At 33.3% G+C, this 23,545-nt stretch overlaps 1 protein-coding gene across 1 annotated transcript in view; it reads right to left on the bottom strand.

Annotated features, from left to right (window-relative positions):
• Window positions 1–23,545, bottom strand: part of LOC122627978 (poly(rC)-binding protein 3) — a 185,241-nt gene that overhangs the window by 61,510 nt on the left and 100,186 nt on the right. The window lies entirely within an intron of this gene.

The raw sequence follows: 23,545 nt of genomic DNA, 5'->3' as shown, positions 1-23,545 counted from the left end.
ATAATAACATCCATATATAGTTATACCAGAACACACAAATATATGAACGGTATATCGAGTGCGTGACTCGACAAAGTTATACGACGATATAAGAAAGTTACAAAAAAAAAAGAAAAAAAAAAAAAAAGAAAAAAAAGAAAAAAGAAAAAGATTTCTCCAATAAAAATACAAGTACATTGACATTTCACCCTGTTGGGAATTAGATAAATATTCTTTCTATCTTTCTTTCTATTCTTTCTTTCTATTCTTTCTTTCTTTTTTTTTCTACTTTTTCTCCATCCTTTTAATTTAATCTTCTTATTTCCCTCGGACGCAACTCAATTTCAGAAATTGAGAAAATCAGAGAAAACACAGTAACCAGGAAAATACAAATAAATATATAAATGATTGAATTGATCAATCGATCGATTGATTAATACACGAAAGCAAACGAAAGACGCGGAAGGCCTTGACGATTGGATGACTCGAGAAACAATCGATTAATTGTTTCGACGATTTCGTTAAACAACAGGATAGACAGGACAGAGTAGAACAGGGCAAACAGGCAGACAGGCCTCTCTCCCACCCTCCGCACCCCTTCTTGGCCACCCTCTCTCTCTCTCTCTCTCTCTCTCCCTTCCACCCTCTCCCTCCTTCTAATAGAACAGAACGTCGGTAGCAACTGACGTTCATCGGAAACTCGATTAGCGCGTTTCCAAACTTGTTCTCTCAGCGGCGATTCAACTTTCTTGGTACAAGAGGCCGCGGCCGCGCCTTCCGAAGGACGCGATCGGTTCCCGTCACGGTGTGGAAGGTTAAACACATAACTTTTCCCCGTTTCTTAAGTAAGTAAGTAAGTAAGTAAGTAAGTAAGTAAGTAAGTGAGCGAGCGAGTGAGTGAGTGAGTGAGTAAGTGCTTACGTAAAAATTCTTTGTCTTACTTAAATGAGGAAAGGGAAGAAAAAAAAAAAAGAGAAAAAGGAAATAAAAAATGTTAACGTGCGCTTGAGGAACTTTAAAGAGAAAAAAAAAAAAGAAAGAAAGAAAGAAACGATAATTATATCATTGGATAATATCTGCCTAGACATATTTACGTACTCACATACCTAAGTATGTCTACTAATCGTAAGGTTACTTTACGTGTATAAGTACTTACATGTATTCATGTATGTACTTACTTAGTTACTCTTATTACGAGCTGGCATTGATCGGACTATCGTGGATTGTTCTAATGAATAGTATTAGTTGAATGAATGTCAAAGAGAGAAAGAGAGAGAGAGAGAGAGATTTGCAAATTGTTTCTTTTTTTATACGTTCTTCTCCCATTTTTTCCTTTCATTTTTTTTTTCTTCATCTTCCTGTCGTTTCGCATTTTTCAACCGAGTGAAAACTGTGCGTGCCTAACACCCTTTCCCTCCCCCTCTTTTTCCTCTCTCCTCTCTCTCTTCTCTCTCTCTCTCTCTCTCTTTTTCTCAAAGAAAAAGAGAACGTAAGTGAGCGTGTACGTAAAACGAGCGTTGAAAGAGATCGATAAACCGATGGCCGATAGTCGATAACCGATAGTAGTGTCGTAACAGGCTCTCTCTCTCTCTCTCTCTCTCTCTCTCTCTCTCTTTCTCTCTCGTTCAAGAAGACGCGGTCATTCGTATGAAAAATTTTCCTCGTCCACCTGCTGTGTGTCCCTATATCACAGCCTCATTCTCTCTCTCTCTCTCTCTCTCTCTCTCTCTCTCTCTCTTTCTTTCTTTCTTTCTTTCTGTCCCGAAGTTACTCGCCTACGAAATCCAACAACGTCCCTCGCCTAAGAACAATCCATCCGTAATAGAGTAACGACCATGGAAGTAATACGTATCTATATGTAACTACATAAAAGTACGAGGCATTAGGCTCGTTAAACTTGCTTCGACTTTGCGTGCCATTTTAGAAGCTACGCGTCGTACAGTTTCGCTTTCTTCAGTTTCTTTTCTTTTTTTGTCGTTTGTTTTCTTTTTTTTTTTCCTTTTTTTTCCTTTTCTTTTTTTCTTTTTTTTTTTTTTTTTACATAGTTACAGTTATCAACACATCGAGTTACGCGCACGTTTTACGCGTGCGCACGTATATCTTGTTTCTTTTTCTTTTGTTCTTCTTTTTTGTTTCTTTTTTTGCTTCTGATAACAGTAATTAATCGCGCACTTCCTTCATTAATTTTGTAAACAGACGAGGATGAATCGTTAATATTTATCATTGATTGAAAAGATATGAATGTAAGTAGGTAACTACGTTTTAATTGTTTTTCTTTTTCTTCTCTCTCTCTCTTTCTCTCTCTTCTTTTTTTTTCGTACGATCGCGAACGTTTTTCTTAGTTTCTTTCTTGTTTGCTTTTATTTGTTTATTTTTTTATTTGTTTATTTTGATTTCTCAAGAGCTTTTCTCTCTCTCTCTCTCTCTCTTTTATTGCACAGCGACTTCCGCCATGTCGACTCGTTTTTCCGTAGAATATTTTTTAAACAGAGAAAGAAAGTCCTATTTATTTTTCGTACGTTTATTACGTTTTATCGTTTATTAACCATGACGCGAATAAATATCCTTATATACGTCCATTAATCTATCTCTCTTTCTCTTAACTTTCAAACAAATACGAGGGTCTACTTCTAAGCGATGCCATTTCTAGATATTTCGCTTTCTCATGTGAAATTTTTGAACAAAAGTAAGTTTGAGTTATTTTTTTTGTTTGTTTTTCGTACGTGTATCAGTATGACGCGAATAAATATCCCTATATACGTCTATTTATCTCTTTCTCTGTCTCCGTTTCTCTTTCTCTTAACTATCAAATAAATACGACCGTGACTTTTACGCGCGATATCATTTTTAGATACTTCGCTTTCTCTAGAGTAATATTTTGAAACAAGAACAAATTCTATTTATGTATCGTATATTTGTAGTTACTTACGCTGTATCACTTTTCTATCAAAATGCCGCAAGTAAAAATATTTCTATTTACGTTCCATTAAATCCCTATCTATTCCATTAATCCTTATCTCTCGAATTCGATCTATTTCTTTTTTTTTTTTTTTTTGGTGTTTCTACGTCTCTCGTTCTTTTAGCTTCCGGACAAACAGGTTCTTAAACGACTAGTCAACCCCACAAGAGATTCTTCCATCCCTTATAATATGTCGTACTCGCGAAAGAGCCATTACGAAAGGACGATGGTTTGCAAGCGGGTAATAGCAGCAAGCAAGGAATTTAATTATCATTTTAGACGGGCGGAGAAAGCAATTATTGGAAATTCAGTTCGTCGGCGATCGGTCGGCAAACGTCGAGCCGGCCAGGCCTATTCGAGAAACTAACGTCGTTATTTCTACTTTATTGCGAGAGAAGCAAGCTCGTTACGAACTTTCTTTCCTGATCGTTGATCATTGTTAACGAAAAGAGATAACGTTGTTTACGTTGGTAGCAAAAGAGACTTTCGATCCTCTTCTACACTTTATCACTATTTCCTTTTATCTTTTCTATCTCTGATCGTCCCAGTGATTTGTCTTTATCGAGAATCTTTCGATAAGTAAATAAATTAATAAATGAATAAATAAATAAATTTATACGACAAATTCTAGATCGTTCATACTATTTCTTTCTTTTCTTTTCTTTTTTTTTTTTTTTTTTTTTTTGATTCAACAAGTTATTCAAGAATATAATGAAAAGATATGGACATTAATCCCATCGATAGTTTGAAAGAGAATTAAAAGAATTGAATATCACGAATTAAAGGTCGAAAAAATATATATACATATATGAATATAAATCTAATCGATTGAAACAATCGAAGAAAAAAATTAAAATAAAATAATGTGAAGATAAATAAATAAATAAATAAATAAACCGTATCGATAAAATCACTTGAAACAAATAAATAAACAGAAACAATAAAAAAAAAAAGAATTAAATACGAAAAGTTCTAGATCAGTCGTATTATCTTTCTCTTTTTCGTTCAACAAGTTACACACGAAAAGTGTGTAAAAATAGTGAACGAAAAAGAAAAAAGAAAAAAAAAGAAAAAAAAAATAAATAAATCGTGCCGATAGAACGAGTTGAGAAGAACAATAATAATAATTAAAAAAAAAAATAAATAAATAAAAGAGGAGAAAAAAAAGGAAGTTAAATACGACAAATTCTAGATGAAAAATCGTGCCGCATTACCTTTTCACTTATTTTCTTTTGTCCAACAACAATTTACTCACGCAGATAATGAAAAAAAGAGAGTTATTCCGATCCGTAATATAAACATTTTTTTGTTCTTCATTTTTCATTACGACAAAAAATAAGTTAAAAAAATTGGCTCGATCCGATTGAAAGGGAATTAATCGTAACACCGATCCAAAGATGTCGAGAGATCGGGATAGATAACTCAGAAAAGGATGCTGTTATCCTATGCTCTCGGAACTCGGCAACGTGTTTCGAGAGTTAGTCGATATTCCATTTCCAATGATACATTTCCTCTATCGGTACAAAAGTATCGTGAGGGTTGGTGCGGAGGGAGGGAAGTGGGAGAGGGTAGGTCGATGAAGGGGTAGTAGTAGGGGGGGGGTTGGAGGTTGAGAGTGTGTCGGAGGGTGAGTTTAGGGGGGTAGGACGGTGGCAATATGGAAGATGGAAGAAAATGTATTTTTCCGAGTGGTTTCAATTGTTACATATACATATATAAAGTGTGTGCGCTTATATGAGCGTGTGCGTATATATGAATCATATAGATACATATATGAGTATATGAGTATATGAGTATGTACGTGTGTAAGTATATATATATATATATATGTACAAACGTAGAAGACCATATATCGGTTCCTGAAGTTTCCGGCTCACTTTTACGTGGAAAAAGAAAATCGTTCGTGTCCCAAAGCCTAGGAGAATATAACGGTGCAACCCCTTCTAGTAAGATACTCCTTCTTCGAGTTTTCTAATACGTACGTGGGCGTATATATATATATATGTATGTATGTATGTATGTATGTATGTATGTATGTATATATAGTAGGTACTATGTACAAGTAGACATGTATGTGAAAAACCGATTGAGAAAATATTCGTGGTAAGGCGAGAGAACGAAGTAGACTGTATTCTTTTTATCTATCTCTTTCTCTCTCTCTCTCTCTCTGTCTCTATCTCTCTTTCTCTCTTTGTCGCTCTCTCGCTCTCTCATTCTCCCTTTTCATCGAATCGATTCTCAACTTGTAGTATTACGTTGTTCTATCGGAAACCATAAAAATAAAAAAATAAAAAAAAAAAAGAAGAAGGAAAACCGAAAAAAAATGTTGCACGAAGTGAATGACCGAACTACGTGATTTTATGAATGAAAAAAGAGGAAAAAAAAAAAGGGGAAACAGAGGAAATAAAATATACGAAAAAATCAAGGGAGACGCAAAGAGAAAATGAGAGAGAGAGAGAAGATGGGGAAAAAAGAGCGAAAGAATTGAAGAAAGAAAGAAGGAATGAAAGAAAAAGGCGACAAAAGAAGAAGAAAAGAAAAAGAGTGAACAGAAAAAACAGTCAAAGTTCTGTAAATATCGGTTTCGTTAGAAAATTCGATTGGACAAGTGGATTCTCATGATTACCGTACGCTTTAAAAGAGAAGTAATGTTTCCCGTGTTAAAATAGAGAGAGAAAGAGAGACTAGAAAAGAGAGAGAGAGAGAAAAAAAGAGAGAAAAAAGAAAAAAGTGGATAATCCGTAGAGTCGAGTTACACCTCGCAGAAGACTTCGCAGGGTTAGAGAAACGTGGCGGTTCGTTATCGCTTTACTTGGAAAGAGAGAAATAAAGAGAGATAGAGAGACACACACACACACACACACACACACGCACACACACACACGCACACACAGAGAGAGAGAGAGAGAGAGAGAGAGAGAGAGAGAGAGAGAAAGTAACGCGAGATTCGCTCGCGTGGCGTTTAAAGCGTCCCACCTTAATGCCTAGTCCTCACTGATTCCACTTAAAATGTAAACTAACTTTAAATCCGCCCTTGGTACCGCACCCCGTGCGCGCTTAAAAGAACGCTAATCCTACGGTTTAAGCTCGCTCCAAGTTTCACGTTAATATCCCAACGACGATGAACAGGAGAAATGGTTAAATTATTGTCTTGTGTGTGTGTGTATGTCCTAGGTGTATCTATATACATGATTGTTTATGAGACTTATCTTTTACGAAATTTTAATATTAATGTATATTATATTGTTTTTTTTTTGTTTTTCATTATCTTCTTTTTTCTTTTTGTTTCAAAGTATCTATTAGAATTTTTATTTTCTTATTTCCTTTTTTCTTTTTATATTTCTAAAAAAAAAAAAAAAAAAAAAAAAAAAAACGAAGTCAACGTGAAGTAAATTTTAATTTCTTTGTCATATTTTGTTTTCATATTATTCTTTTCATCGAAGCAATATGAAGTTCTTCAAGAAGATAATTTTTTATTCATTTTGTATGTATTATTGTATAATAAATATTAATTTTGTTAGTTTGATACTATGCATTTATATATATATATATGTGTGTGTGTGTATGAGCGTGTGCATATAGATTGTTAAATTATATATATTATATTATTATTATCATCATCGTTATCATTATTATTATCATTATTATTATTATTATTATTATTATTATTATTATTATTATTATTATTATTATGTTAACGTTTAAAAGACTTTTAGTTATAATATAATTATTATCGATGATGATAGCTCTGTATCGTTTGTAGCTTTGTACGATCACGTTCGAGTATCTTTTCGTTTCCAATGCTTGATGTTTATTATTATATAGAAATATCGATTTCCGAATGAATGAATGAATAAATAAATAAATAAGAAATCTAATCTAGAGATAGCTTGTAATCGTTTAAAAATCGTTCGCTGGTACGTTTCGTTGTAACAAAAATCAACGTTGTTTCGTATTACATACCTACAAATGGAAATTCGATGTACATAGGTTAAATATCATTTTGTTCGAAACTCGATTGATCAAACTCGCTCGAATATACATATCCGATTAAATAATATAATTTGTTACTCATCGTTGTAACAAAGTTTTCTATCTCTTTTTTCTTTTTTTTTTTTTTTTTTTTTTTTTGAAATCGTTTCTTTATCAATTGTACGATTATTAAATGACGATTACGGATAATTATTATTTAACAAAATCAAAGAGTATAACGAAAATTCTTGGTCGTTTAAATTGTAATGCAATTTAGACCGATTCGAAATGGTTTTACTCGTAAATCGATGCTGTTTCATTTAAAAATAAAAAAAGAACAGAAATTCATCGTTCCAATCTTTTTCTATATTTCTTTCTCTTTTCTATTTCTGTTCTCTATACTCCATCTCTATTGCTCTTCTTTTTTTTTTCTTTTTATCTTTTACACGTACGAATAGCAAAGCTAGACATCGAAGCTTTCGCCGAAGGAATCAAACGAGTTTTCTCTTCGGTATCATAGTGTTCTTCTTCTTCATCTTCTTTTTTTTCATCGTCATCTTCTTCCTCTTCTTTTTCTTTTTTTTTTTTCCTTTTTTCTTGCGTGAATCGTGCTCGTACGAAGGAAAAAGTCGACTCTACTTTTTCCAGCGAGAAAACTCTCAGTTGAAAAATCCGGCGAAACGTTAGGAGTCCGACTGTCGGAAATGAGATGACGGCTTTGCTTTTCGAACGCGACGAGATTTTCCAAAGTAACTACATACGTATTTAGATGGTTAATGTACAGAAAGAAACAGAAAGAGAGAGAGAGAGAGAGAGAGAGAGAGAGGGAGGTAGAGTTACATTTATTTTCTAAACGTCAGAACGAATTTATAATTTTGTTTAAATTTTTATCGAATGTGACATAAAACTAGCAGAAAGAGAGAGAGAGAGAGAGAGAGAGAGAGAGAGAGAGAGAGAGAGAGAGAGAGAGAGAGAAGAAGGGAGTTAAATTTAATTTCTAAATTTTCAAACAAAGTAGAATAACAGTTTATAATTTTGTTTAAATTTTAATCGAATACGGTATAATAGTGACGGAGAAAATGTGTGGGTGAAAGGAATAGAGAGAGAGAGAGAGAGAGAGAGAGAGAGGGAGAGTGAGAGAGAGAAAGAGAGAGGGAGTTAAATTTATATTCTAAATTCTGAAAAGAAGTTTATATAATATATTATAATTTTTTTCTGAATTTTTATCAGGCGTGATATAAGAGTGACAGAGAAATAGAGAGGAAGTTAAATTTACTTACTAAATTCCAAAAAGAAGTTTATGCAATAATTTATAATTTTTTTTTAAATTTTTATTCAAGCACGACATAAGGTTAGCAGAGAGAGAGAGAGAGAGAGAGAGAGAGAGAGAGAGAGAGAGAGAGAGAGAGAGAGAGAGAGAGAGAGAGAGAAATTTATTTTCTAAATTTTTAAGCTAAGTAATATAATAATACATATATATTTCTTTTTGATAAATTTTTATCAAACGCGATTGAAATGATATATACCGAATATATGATTTTAAACAATATATCGAAATATTTCTAATTCCATTAGTTTTCTAAACAGATATTTCAAATTAAAAATAGATTTCGAAGAAAAAAATATAATATTTATTTGCTGCTATTTAAAAAAAAAAAAATCTCCTGTTATTACGATCCGACAGTCATAATATTTATTTATTTATTTTCTTTTGAAGATAAAAAAATTGATATTTTAAGTCTATATTTTCGAGCAATATATTCTCGAGTCAATTTTATATCGTCGATGTTAAATTACTTGTCGACGATTCATGACGAATGAGAAAAATAGAAAAAATTGTTTTCCGCGCGCGCGCACACACACACACACAAACACACACAAGCGCAAGAATTCTCTAACAAATATAACAAATACGTAAATAATAATCGATTAATAATTATAGAATTTTCTCTTGTCCCATTACTCCTTCGGCCAATTGAACGAACAAATGAAATTTGAACATTAATTTAATTAAAAATTATCAATTATTGTTTGTACGTATATTACAAAAAAATACATATACATTATATATCGGAGTAAGGATTTTCTATTGGTAAGCGGGGTGTAGTGGAGGATAAGAAGGAAAGAAAGAAAGAAAAAAAAAAAAGAAAAAGAAAAGAAAAGAAAAAAAAAGAAACGATGTCGGGATAAGCCGTACAGTTATTGAACTCGGCTCGTGCAGTTATTGGAACCTTCCCGACTTCCTTCGTAGTAGTTCCGTTCTCGGACGAGAAGTTAAGGGAGCCTTCGAGAAAAGCTAGGGAGAGAAAAATGAAGGCTCGGCGATAACGCCAGCTTCAATTTTCTACTTGGAATTTAACGAATTTTTCGACATAAAAATTGATATAACGAAACAATTCGTTAAAGAATGTCCTTTTTTTCTATTTTCTTTCGTTTTTCTTTCCGTTTTTTCCTTCTCTCCTTTTTCTTTTTTTTTTCTTTCTTTTTTTTTTTTCTTCTTTTAACCTGAAAATTTCTATCGGGAAAAATTCTTGCCCATTTATATCTGATAAAAAAGAAAAAAGAACAAAAAGAGAGGAAAGAAGAAAGAGAAGAAGAAAAAAATGTCGAGAGAAAAATTTTATCGAGAGAATAATTTCTTCTTTCTTTTTTTTTGCCGGGGGGGGGGCGGGGAGAGAAAAGAACCTTATGAAAATTATTAACCGACATTAAAGGACTCTTTATGCAATCGTCTATCGTTACGTACACACGCGTTCGATAATTTCGTTATGAAATATTACGATTATATTGACGAGTAACGAAAAAAACTTTCGATTAAAGTGATACGGGAAATAAAAACAAAAAAAAAAAAAAAAGAAATACGTAATATCATCAGTAAAAACACAGACACGGTAATATCTCTTTTCATTTATCGTATTTCGTTCTGAAGAAAATTGAAAGAGAAATAGAAAAAAAAGGAAAGAGCAAAAAAAAAAAAAAGAAGAAAAGAAAAAAAGAAAAGAAAAGAAAAAGAAATCCAACGATATACGTCCAAAGAAGGAAGGTTACAATAAATATTTCAAAAAGCTTTATATTTATAAAACGTATATTCCCGCGTATCCGAAGACTTCGACGGATCGAAAGGAATTGAAAAAAAAAAAAAAAAAAAAAAAAAAATTGAACGATCCGATACGGAACGATATCGTAGAGATAAAAACAAAAAAAAATGAACGTCTCGAATTTCTTTTCTTCTCTTTTTTTTTTCCATTTTCTTCTTCTCTCGGACGAGTTTCTCTCGTGCTTCGTGAAAATTTCAAATCGTCGGTATATTCGGAGAGATAAGAAAGAAGTTTCTTTTCGCAGTATTGCTTATATTTTCAATGTTACACGTTTCGATCTTTCTCTCTTTCATTCTCTTTCTCTTTCTATCTATTTATCCGTCTTTATCCTTTCGTTCGACCAGACAGTATTTAGTAGAAGGTTCCGCCATTTTGAAAGAAAATGCTGGTCATTGTTTTGTTTCAATTCGTGCGGCTAATTGCGAATACGTTTCTATCAGAGAAACGTAGAAGAGAGAAGAAGACGAAAGGCTTGTGAAAAAGAGAGCGTGGCCTGGAGCCATCAAACTCTTTCATCTAGAAGCCATTGTTCTCTGAAATCTCTCTCTCTCTCTCTCTCTTTCTTTCTCTTTCTTTCTTTCTGACTGTCTATCTATCTATCTATCTATCTATCTATCTATCTATCTATCTGTCTTTCTATCTTTCTATTTCTTTCACTCTCTTCTTTATCTCCTCTCCTTCGACTTGATCGTTCTCCATTCTTTTTTTATTCTGAATGATCTTTTTCTTCTTCTTATTTTTCTTCTTCTTCTTCTTCTTACATTCTCTTTCTTTTCTCTATGACTTTTATTTCGGTCTTTCTTCTTTCTTTTTTCGTTCTTTCTTTCTTTCTTTCTTTTTTTTTTTTTTCGGAACGAAACGTTACGATCTTACACGAGAGTAGTTTGTTTAATGTCAGGTCTCGTTTGAAATGACCTGTTAGTTGTTAGACACCCGTGTCGTTTCCGATCCATACTATACGTAAGCGCAAGCGTGCATAATAAAATTCTAACGAGTCACGGATAAATGGGGTCACGTTTCTTCGGGTCAACTTGGTACCTTTAAAGGTGTACGGAATCTTTTATGAAAGAAACGATATCTCTCTTGTAGAATGAATATTTAAAGAAATGTGTAACGCTTTGGTCGGTGTTACGTACGTTCTCTCTTTGTTTCTTTGTTTCTTTCTTTTTTTTTAATTCATTAATTTTTCTGTTTTTCTTTCTTTCTTTCTTTCTTTTTTTTTTTTTTTATTCTTTTCTGTATTTCTTTCTCTTCTCCTTTTTTTGTTTCTTTTCCCTTGAAAATAACAAACCATCCGAGGTTCTCGACGTTTGTAAGAAGTAGAGCTACTTCGTTTTCGTAGCTTCCTATTTTTTCTTTTCCTTTGCTTTCTTTCTTTTCTTTTCTTTCTTTCTTTCCTTTTTTTTTTCTTTCTTTAATTCTCATTCCCTGCTTTCTTTAATCCTGGAAACTCAAACAACAAAGTTTTCGAAATCTTTCACTAGTAAAAAGAAATTCGCGTCAATTTGAGAAATAACACGTACGATTGTTAAGAAACGATTCGATATAATACACTTGTACGATTATAATCATTATCTTAATATTTTCTTCTCTGCTATTTTTTTCTTATTTCTTTTTATATTTGTATTTTTCTTTTCTTTTCTTTTTACATACACTTTTTGAATTTTACAAATTTAGATAAGTTAACGATTGACTATAATACGTCCCTTCGAAGATTTTGATGTTCTCGGCTATCAGCTTGTCAGTTTCTAACGGGTCGAGTACCGATCCATAAATCACACGATTCTCCTGCTCCATTATAGTTAAAGCCAACGTATATCTTGTCTCTACACCCTCTCACTCTCTCTCTCTCTCTCTCTCTCTCTCTTTTACTACCCCTCTCAAGTTTGGCCTTCCAGTCCGTAGCCGACACTTCGCAGCGTCTCCATCGTACCAATGATTTTCGAGTGTACGTCAATCTCTCTCTCTCTCTCTCTCTCTCTCTCTCTCTCTCTCTATCCATCCATCTATCTCCATCTCTCTCTGTCTTCTGTTTCTGATATGTCCTCGCATATCGAAATAACGACCCTTGACCGATAAGAAATACTAATTATATCTCAGATAATTCATCGAAGTCCTTCTTTCTAAATTTAATAAAAAAACAACATTTTTTCCTACAATTAAATTAAAATAAATAAAAAAATTTTATTATTTCCCTAACGATACCACTGTGTCAATAGATTTGAAGATTCCTTTCGAACTTTCTTCATCATTTTTTTACGACCTTATTCGTCGATAATCTTTCACGATTTTACCGTTCGCTCTTTTTTTTTTTTTTTCTTTTACCGTCAACTCGTCTGAAAACCCTTTAATTCGGAAAAAAAAATTTTTCAAACGATTTCTTTTTTATTCTCATCGAATAACTGTCACTTTTATGCTCGACGTTACGTAAGATCGAATTGTTTGGATTCTCTCTCTCTCTCTCTCTCTCTCTCTTTCTCGTTCTGAATTTCTCGTCGATTCTTCAAGAAAGTTGTTTGCCGAAGTTCGTTGGCTCTATCATCGAGGTTAAACAACTCGAAGGTACGTTCGTTGGGCGGAATAATAGTTCGCTCATTTCTTACCAGATTTATTTTCACTTTATATAAAATATTTCCGACGAGACGGTGATGGCGTATAGTAATGGTGGTTGTGGGTAGGTTGGTAGGTACGTACGTAGGTAGATATATAGGTAGATAGACAGAAAGAGAAAGAGAAAGAGAAAGAGAAAGAGATAGAGAGAGAGAGAGAGAGAGAGAGAGAGAGAGAGGGAGAGAGGATTGTGCTATGCCTTTCGTAGCTACCTGCTATTATTACGCATCGCCGAACGGATCCGTAATTGGATGGAACCCATTGGCTGAACCTGATGGATTCTGCGGTTTTGCTTCAGCGAGTATTAATATTGCGGCATTCAAATTGCTCGTTAGCGTGATCGACACGAATGCGTTTTCTTACGAACGAATATCTAGGGAGAACAATTCTATATTCCGTCGGTTACTCATTCGTTTTGTTCAATTAAAATTATAACATATGTGTAGGTACGTATATATTTTCGCTGAAGATACACGCTTGAGAATTGTATGAGATAAGGGAGAAGAGGGGGAAGTAAGAGAGAGGAAAAAGAAAAAGAAGAAGAAGAAAATAAGAGAAAAAAACAAAAGGAAAGAGAGAGAGAGAGAGAGAGAGAGAGAGAGAGACCTCGTTTACAACCCGTCCTCTATCCCCATCCCCATACATAATCCCATCGACAACGACGATAAAAATTCGATGATGGAAAGATGCACGTCGACGTGAGAGACGAGATGGAAATATCGAATTTGGTGGGTGGTGGGTGGCAGATGGGGAAGTGGGTGGCCATAGAGGATAGGCTGGATCAAGGATCTTCGTTATTCGATGACAATTTCGAAAATCGTTCAAATTCGAAATTGAATCTTGTTTGCGTATTAGGCAATGTTGCGACGTTGCTAGTTGCGAATCAACGTGGATACACGAATTCGTGAAATGCAAAGCGTATACATATATGTATAAACAGACAACGAAGAGAGAGAGAGAGAGAGAGAGAGAGAGAGAGAGAGAGAGAGAGAGAGAGACAGATAGAGAGAGATAGAGACAGGTAGATGGAGAATTTGATGTCCCAGAAGGGATATCACGAGTGGAGAAATTCGTGGGTGACATTCGAGGTCGAGAATCGTACTTGCCATTCGTCTTACGAATCTCATGTCAGTCATCTCTCTATCTCTATCTCTCTCTGTCTCACTGTGTCTCTCTTTCTCTGCCTATCTCTATCTCTATTTCTCTCTCTCTCTCTCTCTCTCTTTCTCTCTCACATATACACACACACTTTCTCCATCCATCTATCTATTTCTCTGTCGTTCTCCGTTTATCCAACAGACGGTGCGGTAATTAAACCGGAGTTAATTCCTGTTGTGTCATGCGCCACTCGGATGGTAATTAGCATCGATTCTCATTCCGCGCGTTTGCCTCGTTGAAAGTTTTCCGGAATGCCATAAGGGGATGGAGTAGAGGGTTACGAAGAGGAAAGCCTTGTTTTCGACTTACGATCCACATCCTTTACTCTCATCACGTGTCCTTCTTGTTCTATTAAAGTAAAGCAACATATATATATATATATATATATATATATATATATATATGTATATATGTGTATATGTATGTATGTATGTACGTGTACATGTAATACGTATTTTAACGAAGAATAATCATTTCTGTCTTCGTTGGTATTTTCGTTTCTATATTATGGTATATGTGGCTCTAATGAAAATATCAAAACGTTACATTCGTTAAATAAGCAACATTAAATATTGTTCTTTGAAGTCGTTCAAAACGAGATTAGATTTTCTCTCGTATCGTTAAACGATATATCATATTTTATGTATATATTTACATATACATCGGTCTGAGAAATAATTTAGAAATGAAGATTTGACGATGATACCCTTTCCTCTATCCTGTAGTCTATCCATTTCGGTCACCAAGATACTACGGATATATATATATATATATATATATATATATATATATGTATGTATGTATATATATATATATATATGATCATCCTTTTTTCTTTTTTACGAATTTTCAATTTCACAATCTGAATATGTAGCTTTTATACAGTTTGATAAAAAAAGAAAGTAAAAAGATATCCTAAAAACCTTTAAAAAAAAAAAAGAAAAAAAAAGGGAAGAACAAAAACAATAAAAGAGAAATAGTAATAGATTTTTCAGATAGATCTAGAAACTTTCAGCCGACCTAAGGACTGTTTCATCATATATGTATTTACATTTTTCTCTATTTATCAATATGTATATTCCATACATACATACTTACGTATATCCTAGGAACTTGTATAATATATGTATTTATACATATAAGTATGTATGTATGTATCTACGTTATAGTTTAAATGACCAGAGATTGAAATGTATGTATCTACTACCCATCAGTGATTCTGTTTCATTCCCTAGTCACTAGTGCGAAAGCCGGAATACCGAAAATGCGATGGTAACCGAGAGGGAGATGTGAGTGAGTAGGGTGGAAGAGAGAAGGGTGATTGGGTGAAATGAGAGAGAGAGAGAGAGAGAGAGAGAGAGAGAAAGCACTTTCAGATGAGTTTGAAGCCAAGCGAACCGATAACAGAGACACGCACAATCGAATGCATTTACATCGATACGAAACTTCTCTCTGCGCTTCGTCTACCTAGCTACACCCTTATATACGCGTATTCGTGAAATCAAACTCTGGCCTCGTTCATCTTTGAACTCTCATAGAGATCGAACTGTAGTATACGTGTTTGTATGTATCTGTATATATGTGCGAGTATGCTGTATGCTTGCTTATGTATGTATTTGTCTATATTTGTGTGCGTTTGTGGTTATATTTCAGATTACGTTTCAAAACTAGTTCGAGATCCGTACTCGAATACGAATGTACAATCTAAGAAACAGACGGATATTTGCTTATAAATATATTTTTGGTATTTCGATTTAAAGAAATTAATTAATGCTAGGTTATTCGATTCATTGTTTTTTTTTTTTTCGTTTTATATATATATATATATATGTATATGTATAAATATTTTTATTTATTATACTTAAGAAACTAATCAACGTTAATCGATTAATTATTGCCAGACGATTCGATTCATTTTAATTTTTTTTATTTTCTTCTTCTAGTAGAAATTTTTGAAAGATAATAATTATTCCTCGGATATTCATTGACATCAAATTTTTGAATAACACGAGATTTTTCACGCGGGAAATGGCGACCTTGTCAAATAACAATAACTGTTCATTCACCGTCGATATATAATATATAAAAATTACTATATATACATATACATATACACATATATATATATATATAAATAAATATATAATTTAATAAATAATCGTCGTTTTATGAAATACATAGTCAACCAGGTTGCTCGTATATTAGTCGAAATAATTTCGCGTGAGAACGTGTTCTGTTACCAAGACGATCAATTTTTTAATTTCAACCTTACTCGTTGCCGAACTGAAAATCGTTATAACCGGCGCTAGTCGCGCTTTAAAAATCGTCGGTTTATGACGTGTCCCACCATGATAGAGAAAAAGAAAGAGAGAGAGAGAGAGAGAGAGAGAGAGAGAGAGAGAGAGAGAGAGAGAGAAAGAGACAGAGAGAGAGAATGTGTTAGTAAGCGAAGGCGCCGGAGCATGGAAATTCGCGGAAATTGCACGGGCAGCTCCGCGAGTCGGGTAAGCTAACTCCTGGTATTAGCGTCATAAATCTCGCTTATAATACCCGATAGGAACAGGACTTAATCCTGAAAGCCACGTAAACTGGAATACACGATCACGTTCCTGTAATTTCGATACCACCTGATAGAAAGAGAAAGAGCAAAAGAAAGAAAGGGAGAGAAAGAGAGAGTATATATGTGTATATACACAATATTTTTATACAACGCCGAAACACGTTGATACACTCCTACGCTATTCTAAAACAAGCGACATTATCTGTTGAATATCGATATTACAACTCACAGGAATCGAGATCAGACGCATGTCAATTATATTTTACATGAAATGTTTATTACGCCGAAAATAATTCTGTTACGTCGATCGAGTAGGTTATAATACGAGAGGAAACGAGGTCGTAATATGATTAATCGATTTGAAAATTTGTTTCTATTTCCAGCAATTTTTTTTCTTTTTATTTGCTACGATTTTTAATAATACTTTTTTTTTCTCTTTCTCTTCTTCGTGCTTGTTTAAATAAACGACTACAAAAATTGTGTCGAAATTTATCCTTTTCCTTTCTTTCTTTTTTTTTTCTTTCTTTTTTTTTTTTTTTTCTTGTAATATACGCATATACTCTCTGCGTGCACGAGTGCGCTTTTTTGTTTCCAGCGCAGTAGAATTTATTATAAAATAGATATATCATTACATGACGATACGTATATGTGTGTAACACGAGAGTGAATTCATCGAAGATTTCGCTCGTATATGTAGCTACTTGAAAATCTCACGAGAAGGGTAGCAAGAACTGTGAAAGAGAATTCGAAAGGGACTAGACGATTCGTGAAAAGGGCTCCGGGCACTCCCTTGGCTGGTTCGACTTGGATATCAAGTATCCTGGCTTATCCAGACCCTTTTCTAATACGAAAGATCGAGTGTGCGTGTTCTTGTCTGTTTGTATGCGTCTGTGCGTATCTGTATTTATATCTGTGTTTGTGTCTCTATCTGTATATATGTGTATATGTGTATGTGTGTATGAGAGAAAGAAGGAAGGAGAGAAAGAGAGAGATAGAGAGAGAGAGAGAGAGAGAGAGAGAGATGGAGTCTTCTTCCAAGCAGGATAACAGTGGATGTGGAAATGGAAAATTCGAAGGGTTGACTACGACGAGTGGAAAATGAAAATGCCTCTGGGTGCAAAAACCCGGTAACGAGGCATCGAAGACGTTTGATGCTTTGCAAATCGGAAAGATTATGCCAGCAGTTTGAGAGAGAAGACGAGAGGAGTAAAAAGGGTGAGAGAAGGGATTGAAAGGGGGAAGATCGTAGACGAATAATAGCGAAATGATTCGTTCGAAATTCAAAGGTTTCGAATCTACAAAAAATTTCTCTCGATTATAATTTCTTTTTCGCTTCTTTTTTGTCCCTCTGTCTGTTTGTCTGTCTATCTGTCTGTCTCTCTTTCATTCTCTTTTTCTTTCTCTTCTTCTCTTGCCCTCTTTCGTTCATTCGTTCGTTCGTTGATTTATTTTTTGTCTTTTTTTTCTTCATTTTTTTCTCGTTTCTCGTGTTTTTTTTCCTCCCTTTTTCCTTTTTCAAAAATCTTCCCGAAAATCTATTTGATTTATTCTTTTCTTTTTTTTTTTTTGTACTCGAACGATTTGCTCCGATCTTTCGTATTAAGGTACGTCGTATTTTCGAAAATATCTTGGTGATTCAGCATTTCACGAAATTGCAAGCGAGTCTTTCTTCTTTTTTCTTATTTCTTCTTTCTCCAATATACGTGTGTACATATACAATACATATATACACACATATATGCATATATATATATATATGTATGTATATGTACTTGGAATCTTGATTTCCTTTTTTCTTCAATATATATGGACATGTATATATCTACGTACATAGGTATATATACAGTGTGTGTGTGTGTGTGTGTATGTGTTCGTGTGTATATATTTGGAATCTTGACCTTCCTCTTTCGTGTCTGGTCACGACAATGCAACCACAAAGTGTTATGACCGTAAATGTAGCTTCGGCGATCACGAGATACGAATTTGTGAAAGCTTTTATCTTGATAAATGAAAATCGACCGATATTTTGTAGGTAAATATATATAATATTTCGTGGATTATAGTGAATCGAGAAAAATCGAGAAGGTCGTAGATCTTTATTTGATACATCGAATTTTCATTTTTCCAATCTTTGATAAAACCATTCGTACGATTTGTAGTCTTCCTCTTAGAAGGAATTAAAAGAAAAAGGAAAAGGAAAGGAAAGGAATTAAAAAAAAAAGAAATAAAGAGAAAATAAATACATAAACAAATACAAACTAATAAAAAGGAAAGGAAAAGATAGAACGGAAAAAGGATAATACGGATTTTATTTCTTTTTAACTATTAAGCCTTGAAAAGGGAAACGAAAAAGAGGTAGTCGATTCTCGTTACCCATTTTCTTTTTCTTCCCTTTTTTCTTCCTTTTTTTTGTATTCTTTTTTTGCTTTCGCGTTGAAAATGAAGTAATGAGATGGATCGGTGTTCTAACAAGAAAGGAAGAACGATATCTTCTCTGACCTTTGACATGATCATGATAATGAGGTTGCGTCTGGGTATTACCTTTCAAACGTGTAGCAGAGATAGAAAAATGGAAAGAAAAAAATCAGAAAAAAGTAAGAATGAAAGAAAGAAAGAAAGAAAGAAAGAAAGAAAGAAAGAAAGAAGTAAAGAGAAAAAAAGAAAAGAGGAAAAGATTATCGAATTCGAATAGATACATATATACATACATGCATACATACATACATACATACATATATATATATATATATATATATATATATATATGTAGTGAGAGAAAGATGGTTCATTACCTTTGACGATATGAAATGTTCAATTCGATGATAATAATCGAAGAATCTGCGCATTTGCTAAATGTTTCTCTCGAAGAACTTTGAAGTCTTTGTACTGTAGAGAAAAAGAGATAGAAAATAGTTCTTTATATATATATATATATATATATATATATATATATATATATATATATATATATTTCTTTCTATCTCTCTTGATCTTGTTCTCGCTCTTGTTCTCGTTCTTTCTTTCCAGCTTAGATCGTTGTATGCAAAGAACTCGTCCGACGTTTCTCTTCGAAATTTATGAGACGAGAAGAAATCTCTAATGGGTTTGGATCTACCCCCTAAACGAGCTACCGATCTTTCTCTTTCACTCTTCCTTGCTTCTCTCGTTCTTTTCTTTCTTCTTAACCCGTTTCATTGCTCGACGTTGAGTCAGGAAGCTGTGGGTTGGGATTGGGTGGAAGTGAAGGGGTGATGGAAGAGAAGAGTGAGCGCGGAAGTAAATTTCATCTAATTAACATTTTTATTTATTTTCGGATAGCCTCGGGCTATCTCTTCCTTCTTTTTCCCTTTAATTTTGTCCGAGTTAATTGTGTATGTACAGTTAAAGACCAAACGAGAGATTTACGTCTATATAAATTATATATATATATATATTTTTCTTTTCTTTTTATTTTTTCTTTTTTCCTTGTTAGAAGACGTTTGAATTAGAATATTTATACATACGCATATATATTTTTTGATCTTTAATATTTGATATTTCTTTAATATTTGAATATTTATTTCGAAGAAAAATTTTGTTTCACTATATCTCTTATTAAAAATCACCATTGTAAATCTATTAATGCGTTTCAATTAAAATGCTTCGCATTGTATATATATATATATATATATATATATATATATATATATATACATACATACATACATACATACCTACATACATACATATATACATATATACATACAAATATGCGAAAAGAACACGGATAGAGAAATTCCGGTAATATATGTATGTACGTATATATGTACATAGTCTACGTTCACGGAAGTGAACGATTAGATAATTACTCAACGTCGAGGAAGCTGCAATTTCTACCTTCTCTCTCTCTCTCTCTCTTTCTCTCTCTCTCTCTTTCTCTCTTTCTCTTTCTCTATCATTCCCTTTTTCTTTTCTTCGGTTAGTTGAAGTTTCGTCGGTTGATGGTAGTAGTAGTATTAGTAATAGTAATAGCAGTAGTAGTAGTAGTAGTAGTAGTAGACCAACCGAAAAGTCGCTACGGTTCTTTTTTCAACGAATACCATTGTGCCTTTCTAGCCTTTTCAGAACTTAATTAGAATTGCGGGAGAAAGGAGTTAGTTTACTCTCCTCCGCCTTGATTTGCTCCTTTTCCCCTTCTAGAAACGAAACGTCGATTTACGAGCTCTGAACGTTGGATAAGCTGCACCAAGAGGGAAAGGCATTTTCTCTCTCTCTCTCTCTCTCTCTCTTTATCTATCTTTCTTTCTCTGTCTATCTGTCTGTATATCTTTCTTTAACGTATATACACGTTTATTCTCTTTCTTTTTTCATATTGCAATGACCAACGTGGAAGTGACGGTTTGCTACGACGAGAATTACTTAATTCCCGTTTTGTATGGAACGTACGAACAACATATCTCTCTGTCTCTCTTTCTCTCTTTGACTTTCTCTCTCTTTATGTTTTCAACTCGCCATTTAAACATTTTGGAAGAACACGGAATTCCAAAGTGCACTTATAGAAATATATTATTTCCACCCATTTCCAAGTCGAAATTTGTAAATACCTCGTGTTAACTCAGCTTACGAATATTAACACCTTTTCTTTCTCTCTCTTTCTCTCTCTTTCATTTTCTCTCTATCTTTTACCTACTTCGAACATTTTATACTCGTGTAACTACTTAGAAATATTTCCAGTAGAGCACATGTCCAAGGTATAAAGCGTTCCTTTGATACTTTCGCGAATTATAACGGGGGAAAATGTGAACGTTAAAAGCGACCGGTACCTTCCGTCTCTCTTTCTCATTCTCTTTAAAGGTGTTCTTATATATGTACATATACACACACACAACCTGCTAGATTTGTTCCGAATAACTCGCGATAACTTTCACGTGGTCCATATTATATAGTCCCTAGCGAGAGGTAGACATAGTTCGTGTTTTATCTCGTAACTTTGCGATATTATATATACACACATATACACAAATATATATATATGTATAATATATATATATAATATACACGATGACGTTATATTAAATTAAACACACTCTTCATTTTATCGAACGACGAATTTTCATTAGCCTCTTTCTCTCTCTCTCTCTCTCTCTCTCTCTCTCTCTCTCTCTCTCTCTCTCTCTCTCTTTCTCTTTCAGTTCTCTTTCATAGTTACAGACAAAGTCAACACGTCTGGGCTATCCGCAGCATGTTAATAATATAATGACAAATACAGTCTCTCGTGCTATAGGGGTTCTCATAAATCTGATGGTGCCCTCAATGCCTTTGGTGGTATAGCATTGTGAATAGATTCGAGTAGTGCAATGGTGATCGTACCGGTGGTGATAGTGATGGTGGTGATGGCGATGCTACGTAATGGTAGTAGTGGGTGCCATTCAACCAACGAATCCATTCACGATGCAAGAATTTTCCCAATAGAAGGTAAACGCATAAGGAACCGATCTCTTTCTCTCTCTCTCTCTCTCTCTCTCTCTCTCTCTCTCTCTCTCTCTCTTTCGTTCTACAGCACGTTCACTAAAATTTCATCTTCTTTCTTCTTTCTCTTTCCACCTTCCAAGTTTTATTCCAGCAACGTTTTCTTTCTTAGAAAAGAAAGAAAAGAGAAAGGTCGAATAGCTCGAATCTCTTCTCGTACACGTCAAAGAAATCTCTCATTCGATTTTGGCGTTAATATCGAGAGAGATAGAGAATCTGACGATAAGAGATTAACAGAGAGAAAAAAGAAAAAAAAAAAAGGAAAGGAAAAGAAAAGAAGATGGAAGAAAAAGGAGAATGAAAGAAAGTAGAAAAGAAATGAAATTACAAAAGGTTACGTTCTAAATGTAAAATTATAACGGAATTATTATTTCGTATAAATTCTTCGGATAATTTTAATCGTGTTATCCTTGCGTTTTGTTTTATATTTTTCTTTTTTCTTTTTTCTTTCTTCTTTCTTCTTTCATTAAAAACCCGCTCGAATATGTATCATCAGCACGAAGGAGTCGATATTTCATAGATATTCGATACTTCATCATGTTTCGGATATTCGATAATGTATTTTACGAGAGGTAAGATTTATGGAAACCGGGTATACTACACGAGAGTATACTTCATTGGCTATTTCGGATACTCGGATATCCGGCTAGTTAGAATCTTGTTAGTAAGGTTTATCCTCTTAAAGATCTTACTCGATCCTTGTTATTTAAGAAATATATATATATATATATATATATATATATTAATATACATATGTATTAATTATATATATATATATATATGTATGTATGTATTTAATTTATGTAAAATCTTGATGGTTCACTTTAAATCAAATTTGGGTTACCATTGATTACGATCATATACCGATAAAAGCTTTTTTATTGAAATCTTTTATTTTTTTATTGGGTTTTAATAATTACTTTAATTCTCATTCATTGTTTCATTGAAATGAAGCAATATATATATATATTACTTTTGTTTAATTATATATTTAATTAACCGATATATTTATTAATTATATTCCTCTAGGACAAAGTTCGTTAATCAATTTCTTCCCTGTATCGTAAATACGTAAATTATCAATTGCGATTCCTAAATCATTTTATTTTTTTAATATAGATATATTTTAATGAAACTATTTAAACATGCTTTTTGTGATTATATTCCTTTTTTAACTAATGAACTTTTATATATCTATATACATACATACATATATATATATTTTTTTTAATTTTAATTTTTATTTTTATATTTTCTCTTACGAAACAATAGAGAAAAGATGAAATAGTAAGATTTAATGAGCGGACGGAAAATTTCATTAAGGTTGAAAATATTCGTACCAAGGTATACGTTAATTAGTGGTAAGAAAAAATTTAATGAGTCAACGTTTTACTTCGATAAATATAACGATGTGAATACTTTTAGTTGTTGTAACAGATCCGTTTACAAATACGTGTAACCAAGCTGTTAACTTTCGTTATTGAGTTCTTCGTATTCAGGTCATTGGTGACTTCTGCTTTGCTACAACCTAACAATCGTTAACAGAGTGGCGAAACGATAAGCTTCGTTTGTGCAACTCCGTCGACTCGAATTTCAACTATGAAGTAAGATTTCTCACTCCTACTCTCTCTCTCTCTCACTCTCTTTTTCTCTTTTTTATTTTCGTTGCAAACAATTACACAAAATTTTACATAACAAAAT

The sequence above is a fragment of the Vespula pensylvanica genome, chromosome 3, assembly GCF_014466175.1.
Source record: "Vespula pensylvanica isolate Volc-1 chromosome 3, ASM1446617v1, whole genome shotgun sequence".
In the NCBI taxonomy this organism is placed as follows: Eukaryota; Metazoa; Arthropoda; class Insecta; order Hymenoptera; family Vespidae; genus Vespula; species Vespula pensylvanica.
The sequence above is the reverse complement of the archived record's forward strand: the minus strand, read 5'-3'. Positions and strand labels throughout refer to the sequence as shown.